This window comes from Rousettus aegyptiacus, unplaced genomic scaffold (genome assembly GCF_014176215.1).
Source record: "Rousettus aegyptiacus isolate mRouAeg1 unplaced genomic scaffold, mRouAeg1.p scaffold_m13_p_4, whole genome shotgun sequence".
Taxonomy (NCBI): domain Eukaryota; kingdom Metazoa; phylum Chordata; class Mammalia; order Chiroptera; family Pteropodidae; genus Rousettus; species Rousettus aegyptiacus.
The window spans coordinates 74,879,280-74,889,767 of NW_023416307.1; the positions used below are offsets into that span (position 1 = coordinate 74,879,280).

The 10,488-nt window shown below is 32.5% G+C and overlaps 1 long non-coding RNA gene across 1 annotated transcript in view; it reads right to left on the minus strand.

Annotated features, from left to right (window-relative positions):
* LOC118601642 overlaps nt 1–9,579 on the minus strand; it is a 121,462-nt gene extending 111,883 nt beyond the window's left edge. Inside the window, exon 1 of the long non-coding RNA XR_004950431.1 lies at nt 5,961–9,579. This is a non-coding gene — a long non-coding RNA (uncharacterized LOC118601642). The remainder of the gene's footprint in view (nt 1–5,960) is intronic.
* Between the last annotated feature and the right edge of the window lie 909 nt (nt 9,580–10,488).

Below are 10,488 nucleotides of genomic sequence, written 5' to 3' on the forward strand. Positions count from 1 at the left end.
TAACTGAATTCAACAGCACCATCAATCAAGTGGATGTAATTAACATCTATAGACTATTTTATCCAACAGAAAATTACACATTCTTCTCAAGCTCACATGAAACATTGAGATAAATCACATTGTGGGCCATAAAACACATTTTAATAAATTTAAAAGAACAGATATTATATCTCTCCCCTTAGACATAAAAAGAATTAAACTAGAAATCAATAAGAGAAAGAGAGCTGGAAAATCCCAAAATACATAGAGATTAAACAACACACATCTAAACAATACATGAGTCAAAGAAGAAATTCCAAGAGATATTTTAAAATATTTTGAAATAAGTTAAAATGAAAATAATCAAAATTTGCAGGATGCAGCAAATATAGTGCTTTACAGAAAAAATTATAGCAGTGAATGCTTATTTTAGAAAAGATGAGAGAGCTAAAATCAATAATCTAAGCTTCTACATTAGAAAGCTAGAAAAAGAAGAGCAAATTAAATTCAAAGTAAGATGAAAAAAATAATAATTAGATCAGAAATTGATGAAATTGAAAATAGAAAATCAGTGGAGAAAATCAATAAATCCAAAATTTGGTTCTTTGAAAAATCAATAAATTTGATAAGCCTCTACCCAGGCTAACTAAGAAAAAAGGACAGAGAGATAATAGACATAAATTACTATATCAGAAATGAAAGCGATTACATAACTACAGATCCTATAGACATTAAAAGCATAATAATAATAAAAGAAATATTATAAACAACTCTATGCCCACAAATTTGATAATCTAGATGAAATGGAATGATTCCTCAGAAGACACAATCTGTCAAAATTCATACAAGAAGAAATAGACAATTGGAATAGGCCTATATTTATTTAAAATTTTTGAATCAATAATTAATAAACTTCCAAGTCATAAAGCACCCAGCCCAAATGGTTTCACTAGTAAATTCTACCAAACATTTAAGAAAGAAGTTATACCAATTCTTTATAATCTCTTCTAGATGATAGAATCAGAGAAAATATTATTAAACTTATTCTATGAGGCCAACATTATCTCATTACCAAAACCGGACAAATTTTTTATAGGAAAAGTACAGACCAGTAGCTCTTATGAATATAGATGCATAATTCCTCAGCAAAATGTTTGCAAAACTAATCCAACAATGTATAAAAATTATTATACACTACAGTCAAGGAAGATTTATCCCAGGTATATGAGGCTATTAATGTAATCCACCACATGAAGAGGCTAAAGAAGAAAAATCATATGATTTACATTAATAGATGCAAAAGCATTTAACCAAATCCAACACCCATTCATGATAAAAGCTCTCAGGAAACTAAAAATAGAGGGAAACTTCCTCAACTTGACAAAGACCATCTTCAAAAAATCTAAAGTTAACACCCTACTTAATGGTGAAAAACTCAAAGCTTTCCAGCTAAGATCAGGAATAAGACAAGGATGTCCCTCCCTTCGCACCACTGCTTTTCAATATTATACTGAAAATTCTAGGTAATATAATAAGGCAAGACAAGGAAATAAAGCTTTCCTCATTTGCAGATGCCGTGATATTCTATTTAGAAAATCCAAAAAAAAAAAAAAGACAAAAATTCCTGAAACGAAGAAGCCATTAGAACAAGGTTGCAGGATACAAGATTAATGTACAAAACTCAATTATCTTTCTTTTTTTGAAATTAAAAACACATTATAATTAAGGACTGATTTTCACTTATATTGAATGTGACTATCATAAATAAATGAGTGACTCATGTTTATGAAATGGGAGTTTAAATGTTTTCAGGATTGCTGTACTTCCAAAGTCAACTAGAAATGCCAGCTGCCCTCTCCAGTAAGAAAATGAACAAAAGTGTTATGTCTTAACAGTTATTATGCTCTTTTTGAAAGCTTTTTGATGTGAATAACAAAATCACAAAATACAGTTTAAATGATGAAAGGTTTTCTTTGTATTTGAAAATATTTTTTCGGTCAATTTGTCAAATATTGGCTTTCTGTGAAATCATTATCATGTTAAATTTAGGCTGCAGTGCAATATCAATAAATTTTGTTGCTTGGGCAATTTCAGTTATTACTTTATCATTTACTTTTGCACTCAAAAAAGTAAAATAAAATATTGACATGTAAATCTAATAAAATATGTATAAGATCTTAATAAAGAAAACTATAAAATATGAAGAAAGTTATCAAAGAAGAACGAAATAAAGAGATATTTCATGTTCAAAGATAGGAAGACTCAATATTGTCAAATTGTCAGTTCTTCTCAACTCGATTCATACATTTAACACAATTCAAATCAAAACCTGAATAAGATATTTTATCGATATCAATAAATTGATCCTTAAGTTTATATTGAGTGGCAAAAGTCCTAGAAAAGTCAACTCATTATTAAAGAACAATGTTGAAAACTTACACCATCAGACTTCAAGATATGTTATAAAGCTACAGTAATCAAAACAGTATAACATTGTTGAAATAATAGAAATATCAGTGGAATAGAATAGAGAGTTGAGAAATAAACCCACATACGTATAGTCAACTGATTTTTGATAAAGGAGCAAAGGCAATACAATGGAGCAAAGATAGTCTTTTCAACTTATGGTGCTGGGAAAAACTGGATATCTAGTTGGGAAAAAAAATGAATTTAGACACAGACTTCTACTCTTTACAAAAATTAGCTCAAAATGGTTCATAGTCCTTAATGTAAACCATGAAATTATAAAACTCCTAGAAGATAAGAAAGAACAAAACTTAGATGACCTCAGGCATGCAATGGCTTTTATATAAAATACCAAAGGCCTGATCCATGAAAGAAAGAATTTGTAAACTGGGCTTTATTAAAATTGGAAACATATTTTGTAAAAGATAGTGTCAGAAGAATAAAAGGTTGAGCCCCAGATCAGAATAAAATATTTGCAAAAGACACATTCGATAAAAACTGCTATCTAAAATATACAAAGAACTCTTAAAACTCAACAATAGAAAAACAAACAGCCTGATGAAAAATGGGCAAAGAACATGAACAGACAACTTCCAAAAAAAAGATGTACAGATGGGAAGTAAGCATATGAAAAGATGTTCAATATCATATGTCCTTAGGCAACTGCAAATTAACACAGCAATGATATACCACTATGCAACTATTAAAATGGCCAAAATCCAAAACATTGGCAACACCACATTTTGGTGAGGATGTAGAGCAACAGAAAGTCTCATACATTGCTGTTGGGAATCAAAATGCTATGGCCACTTTGGAAGTCAGTTTGGCAGATTCTTACAAAAGTAAACATTTTCTTACCATATGATCCAGTAATCGCACTCCTTTGTATTTACCCAAATGAATTTAAAACTTATATTCACACAAGAATGTGCACATGGATGTTTACATCAGTTCTATTCATATTATTCACAATTGCCAAAACTTGGAAGCAACTAAGTAGTCATTCAGTAGGTGAATGGATGAATTAATCTGTGGTACATACAGATAATGGAATATTTATTCTTCATCACTAAGAAGAAATGAGCTATCAAGCCATGAAAAGACATGGAGGAAACTTAAGCGTGTATTACTTAGTAAAAGAAACAAATCTGAAAGGCTACATGCTGAATGATTTTAACTACATAACCTTCTGGAAAAGATGAAACTATAGAGAGTAAAAAGATCAGTGGTTTCTAGGGTTAGAAAGGTGGAGAAAGGGATGAATAGACAGAGCACAGAAGATCTTTGAGGCAGTGAAACCATTCTGTATGATATAGCACAATGATGGAAGCATGTCATTATATAGTTGTCAAAACACATAGAATGTACAACAGCAAGAGTGAACCTTAATGCAAACTAGGGACTGTGAGTAATAACAATGTGTCAGCACCAAGCTGATCGAGAAGAGAAGGTTTTGGTGATGAGACACATAGTTGGGAGAATGCACAAGGGGTTGACATAAGAATGAAACTGGCAGGCACTAACTTTATAGTGGGGCTTGTGCTTCTGTTTCAGGGAACATACTTCTGCCCCGTTAGAGGACTGCATGAGCTTTATATATATCAGAGTACAATAGTGGCATTCTGCTACACATGAATGATACAGTAAGCTGATTCATGTTTACATGAACTGGGAGCAGACACCTTACTACGCTAACGTAATATTCTAAATCCAGGGTCCTATTCTTAGCCGCGAGCCTGGATCACAGCCAGACCTGGGATCGGTTATATCTGGGACCCACATGATGTGTTAACGTAGGTTAATCAATCATAATAAATGCAGCATTCTAGTGCAGGATGCCAATAGTGGGGAGGTCATACATATGTGGGGACAGGGGATATATGGAAACTCTCGGAACTTCCCCTTCATTTGGCTATGAACCTAAAACTTCTCTTAAAAAATCAAGATGATTAATTTAAACATTATTTTAAAATAGAAATTTAAAAATGGGTAAACATGACATTTTGTAGAAATACTTCTTAAACAAAACACAAGAGGTGGTAACCACAAAAAAAAAAAAAGACTGATTCACCTGATTACATCAAAATTAGGAACTTTTGTCAACAAAAGACATCATAAACAAAACCGTTATTTTAAATAGCTGTAGTCCGAGAGAAGATGTTTTTAACTCATTCATGTCCAGAAAAACTACAAAAAATATACAAACAATTTAACAGAAAAGTAGTAAAGAAAAATGAATAGGCATTCAAAAGAAGCAGAAACCCAAATGACCAATAGAACTAAAATAAATGCATAAGATCACTAGTAATCAGGAAAATACAAATTAAAACTTTGTTCGCATCTATCAATTAAGCAAAAACTTTAAAAGTCTAAAATTACTAATATTTGGTATGGTTGTAGAAAATACAAATCTTCTATCCAGTGATGGGAGGATAAATTGGCACAGCCCCTTTAAAGAGCAATTTAGCAATATCTTATAAAGTTAAGATGAAAATATTCAGCCATTCCTTGAGGTACTTTTTCCCATGTGAACAAAAAAGTAGGTATGGAAAATGTATATTACATTTATACATTAGGTATATTAGGTTAAATGTAGTTTAGCCTAAATGGCCACCAGCAGGAAATGATAAAGTACATTGTGATCTATTCATTCAGTGAAGCACTATACAACTGTTAAAATGATTGTATTAGAATTCAATGTCTTATTATGGACCAATCTCAAAACCAAAGTTGAGAAAGAAAAAAAAATTGAGTCATTGAAAGGTATATATAGTATAATAGTTTTATTTAAAGCAAGAAAATATTCAGAACAGTGCTATGTGTTACTTATGTATACATACAGCTTTAGTTATTGTATAAAAATCTGTAGAGGAATGAAAAATACTAACTTGGGCTCATTCAGGAGAGGGAGGAAGAGTGATTGGATTAGGGAAAGATATCCAGGTGGTTTCAGCTTTATCTACAAAGCTTTATTCTATTTTTTAAAATTTAAAGCAAGTAGAACAAAAGTGTTATATTTTATATAACATTCTTTGAAATGTTCTGCATGGCTGAAATATTTCTCAGTTATAAAGAAATGAGATAAAATCAAACAATTAAGAAATTCTGTTTCTTTCTTCTCATTACCACCTACCCCTGGCATTGGTAGGTCATTGTTCCCGAATTTTACAGCTAGAATAGGAGAAATTTGGAAATAACCTGATTTGGACCAAAGAAAATAAAAATAGGATCTAAAATCAGGACATAAATTTATAACAAAAATAGATAGCCCTGAATCCCCCAAACCATGAAAATGAAAGAATGCCTAAAGGTATCATTTTTCATCATTCAGTAAGAGAAATTTGACAGAAACTGAGTATACCAAACACAGTATTTTATTTGGTTCTCTAGTTATTAGAATGAAAGGAAAAATTATGCAGAGACACCAGCTGAAAGTATTTAGGTCATTATAGCAATTGAGGAGTTAAAAATTGTGCCTAGGTGAGAGTCTAAATTAGCATGCAGTAATTTTGTACCTTCTGTTTGATAGTGGAAGTTCTCGGCAGAAAGTGGCAATGACAGGTGGAATAGTTTTTCCATAGGACCATCCAAGGATTGCATTGCAAGTAGGGGGAAAAAAAAAGAGCCAGTTATATTCCAAAGAGAAATGTGTGCAAGAAAACCTGTCAAACCTTTTGATTGCTTACTTTCCTCTTTCTTCTATTCTTATAGTATTATTCATTTCTCATAGATTGGTTTATAGATATTCCAAAGCCGAAGAAGCTTTCTGCATCTTTGAACCAAATGGAAAGGTGAAAGGAAAGGCAATAATGTCTTCAAATGTCATTGTCACAACCTGTGCAGACACCCCTACTCCCTAAGAGTGAGGCCTAAGATGGAAGATGTTTTCTACATTCCTGAGGTTTTACATAATTTCATTCAAATTATATTTTTTACATTTCATCGAGTACGAAATTAATATAATTTTAGTATAAGCTTTTGCTTCTAGGACTAAAAAAATCCTAAACTACCAAACTATTCTTTAAATATTTGGCCCTCACTTTTCTGGGATCCTTGCATTGCAGTATAATGACTCTCAGGTAGGATCTAATACCATCTCCAGACATGCAGATAAAAATGTAAAGATTCATGAAAAACCTAGATAATATATGTCTTTAATCATAGATAATGTTATATATTAAGGAGGCCTTTTATTTTAGTAACTGGATTTTTTTTTCATTCCTATTTTTAATGTTCTATGACCTTAAGCTATATAGCATAAAGTTTTGCAATGAGAAAATGGATAACATGGCAGAGAGTGAGATTGTGGCCAGTTAATTTTCCCAGCAACTCATTTCTTGCAATTTCTATTACAGTTGCAAAGTACGCAGGGTGAACCACACAATTCAGGAGGAGCCTTTATATTTGAGACAATGGAGCATCTACAGCATACTGTCTTATAGTGCTGGTTATTTTACAACTTATATCAGAAAAGGGTAAGCTCTATAATACTATAATAGTATAAAACTTTAAGTACTTAAGTTCTTCCCATTCACAACAACTTCAATGATGACCTAAGGTCTTATACTTATGGTTCCTATACCTTCTGCCTCATACTGCCTTCTAACTCAGTTACATGCCTTAAGGATAAAGACCATATCGTTGCATTCGTTTTCTTTTCTTATGCTCGTGGGGTGGCTGGTATACAGTAAGGTCTCAATAAATATGACAGAGACAAAAATTCTTCACATTTCACAGATATAGTAGTTGAGATTCAGATAGCTGTAGGATTTGTGCGAGGTGGAAAGGCAAATCTCGACTAGTGACTTCAGCAGTCCCCTTGCCTCGCCCACATTAAGGTATGAAGGGCACCTGATGGCACATGCTCCTGTTAGGCAGCTTCCTGGAAAGACTGAAGATTTCTTCTGTTCCTCAAATGAAAGGCGGCTCAAACAGAGTAATACCCAATTAATAGGATATAATGTGGTAAAATACCATTTACAGTAGTGGTAACATCTTGCTCAAGCAAACCAGTGATAAAATTTACGATTGCTGCCATATTTCTCAGAGCTGCTAAAAAGGGGTAATTTTCTGTTCCTACATGATTGAAATCCCTCGAAATCTATTTACACTTAATGTAAAAAAATGAACAATTCTCTCTACCATGTCTACTTTGAAGCATTTTCTCTTTAGGAGAATTACGTAACAGACACCTTTCAAGTGGTTCTATGTCAATTAATAGAAAGCAGTCTTAATTGTGCTATGGATATTTAAACCAGGTCTGATTTCCTGGCTGTGTGTGGCCAGATCTCCTGCAGACCCTTTCCATATAGCACATCAACATTCGGTTTGATCTAGGAAGACTGGTATACATTTCATTTTACTGTGGCACAGCAAGCTTCCAGCAGAATCTTGTCAGTGCATTTTAACATGATAGGTGGGCATGTGTGTTCTGGATATTAGGAAAGGCTCTTGTTTGCCAACACAACACGTTTTCATTCTAAATTCATTTAAAGTCTCAAATGAGGTTAAAATGGAAAATAGCACAGAAGAAAAAGTTGACAATGACAGTCGTGGTTCTCAAATATCTTGGCTTTGTCCACCAAACCATTTAGAAAGGAAATTTGCTAGACTGTGCTTTAGTCCTACTGCTTGCTGTCATGACAAAAATTTAAATTAGTAAGTGTCTAATTATTTTTATTAATGGGAAAAAATTCTTGTTTTTTACTGCTTATAAATTAAATGCACGAGGAGGCAGGATTAACTATATATGTTACATTGTTTGAATTTTCAAATAACGTGCTACCTTAGTAATTTTATATATTAATAATTTTTTTAAAATAATGACATCTTTTAAAATTAGGAAACATAAGCAGTATACCTGCTTGGTTTTTAAAAGTCAGACAATATCAAAATATACAAAACAGAAAGCAACCACATCATTGTAGAGACGTCAATGGAGAACATTAGTACGTACATATTTATTTATATTAAACTGTGAAAATACTTTTAACTTGGCTAATAAAGTTTTGTCATATATTTATTTCCTTAATAATACATAATAATCATCTTGTCATATTGATTTATGAGTCTCTGCAACATTATTTTTAATGGCTTCAAAATATTCCGTGATGAGCATTTCTTAAATATTTTTAACCAATCCCCTAATGATATGTATTTAGTGTGCTTCCATTTCTTCAATATTGTAAATAATACTACATAAACATTTATGATCTTCTCGGATTAATTCTTTAGGATAAGGAGATTGAAGAGGATGCACATTTTAAGTCTCTTACTACACATTGCCAGAGTATCTAAAGATTGAACCCACAGTAAAGTTATATTGTAAAGTTACCATCCATTTATAAAAGTTCTACTATTTCACCACACAAAAATTTTTTTTTAATTTTAGTTAATGAAAACAAAAGCTAGAGAAGGAAAAGTACTAACACCTGTAGCAGCTTTGTTCAAATTCCTTTGCTTGAGAGAAAAGAAGAGACTAACCACAATTTGCTGAGTACCTATCTATAATGGACCAGTCACTATGCAAAATTGTGGACATAAGGTACGCCATTGAGTCTTCCATAATAACCTTAGGAAAAAGGTACACATTATTATCTTCATGTTACAGATACGGCAATTGAGATTCTGCAAGGTTTTTTTTTTTTTTTTTTTTTTTTTTTAGCTTTCCATCTCTCCTCTTCCCTCCACACAATAAGGCAGCCCTAACAAATTCTAAATTCCAAATCAGCTGATTGTGAAATTCTCTATTTCTCATTATTTCAATAATATGCTTTCTACTTTTCCTCCAATATTACAACCTTTTAAAAAATATATGCAGTGCCAATTTTCTCATAGAAAATCATGGAAATTCGTAGGACGCTAATCTTGCTTTTTATTTCACAACTTTGCTTTACAAAATGGCAAAATTAAAGTCAGAAAAGAAACTAGGAAAATCCTAGCTGATTTACAACTGGGAGAGAACAATGTTTTTTTCTTTTTCTGTTTGCACATTTAAGCCTAAAGAGAAAATTTTGGGAGCAGAAGTGATGCTGGCATTTTCATCTAATCTGATAGATATTTGAAAAGCAAACCTTCATTTTTATTTATCTATTGCCGTGGGAAATTGGTTTCAACTACACTTTGACAAAAGGCATCCTCTAGAATCCTGAAATTGATGCACATGGAGTAATTACGTTCAATCTGAGACCAAGTTAAAAGTGTCCTCCTCCCCCCACCCCCACCCAACATACATACATAAGGGTACCTGAACTTCCTTATAGAAAACCTCTGGAATGCCCCATGTCATTTCATTCATCCTGTGTTATCATAACACTCATCTCAGCTTCAGTACTTCCTATATAAAATAGTTACAATCCCCTAAAATAAATCTCCCCAAATAGACAAATGCTACAATAGTACGGCCTTTATTTTTACTGAGAATCAGGAGTTATAGAGTTAGCAATATGCAATATGATGACAAAAATTAATGACTTCTCTACAGATACAAGACACTGGTGTTTGTTGTTCACACTATTTTTTTTAAAGGTATAATTATACTATACCTGATGAATTCCAATTTAAAAGCCACAGATAAACTCTATTTAATGTAATTTGTATTGGTCAGAAAACATTCTTTAATTCTCTTAGACATCTTGGGAACATGGCTTTATCCTGTTCCCATGTCCCTGCCTATGCAGAAGCAGTAATTCAAAAAGTGAGAATTCCGTCATTAGAATATATAAGAGGAAGGACACCTGTGCTTTGGTTGGCAGACAGTGCTCATCAGAACTCTGAGAGCTGAGGTCTCTCACCAACTCAATTTAAGCAACTTTTATGTACTTAACACCTAGAAAACCCATTGAAAAAAAGAATAGGCAGCCTTCAGGCTATTCCTAAATTACCCAAGGAATAATACAACTATTCCTTTCTGCCGTGTAGGGGAATCCACTTATGTTTCTAGAGAGGGTTTCTACTTTCCCTTTCACTTTTATTGACAGCAACATGGGTATTCTTCTACTAAGATCCAGGCCTGGGGTCATTTTTAATTAGAGTAGAGAGAAG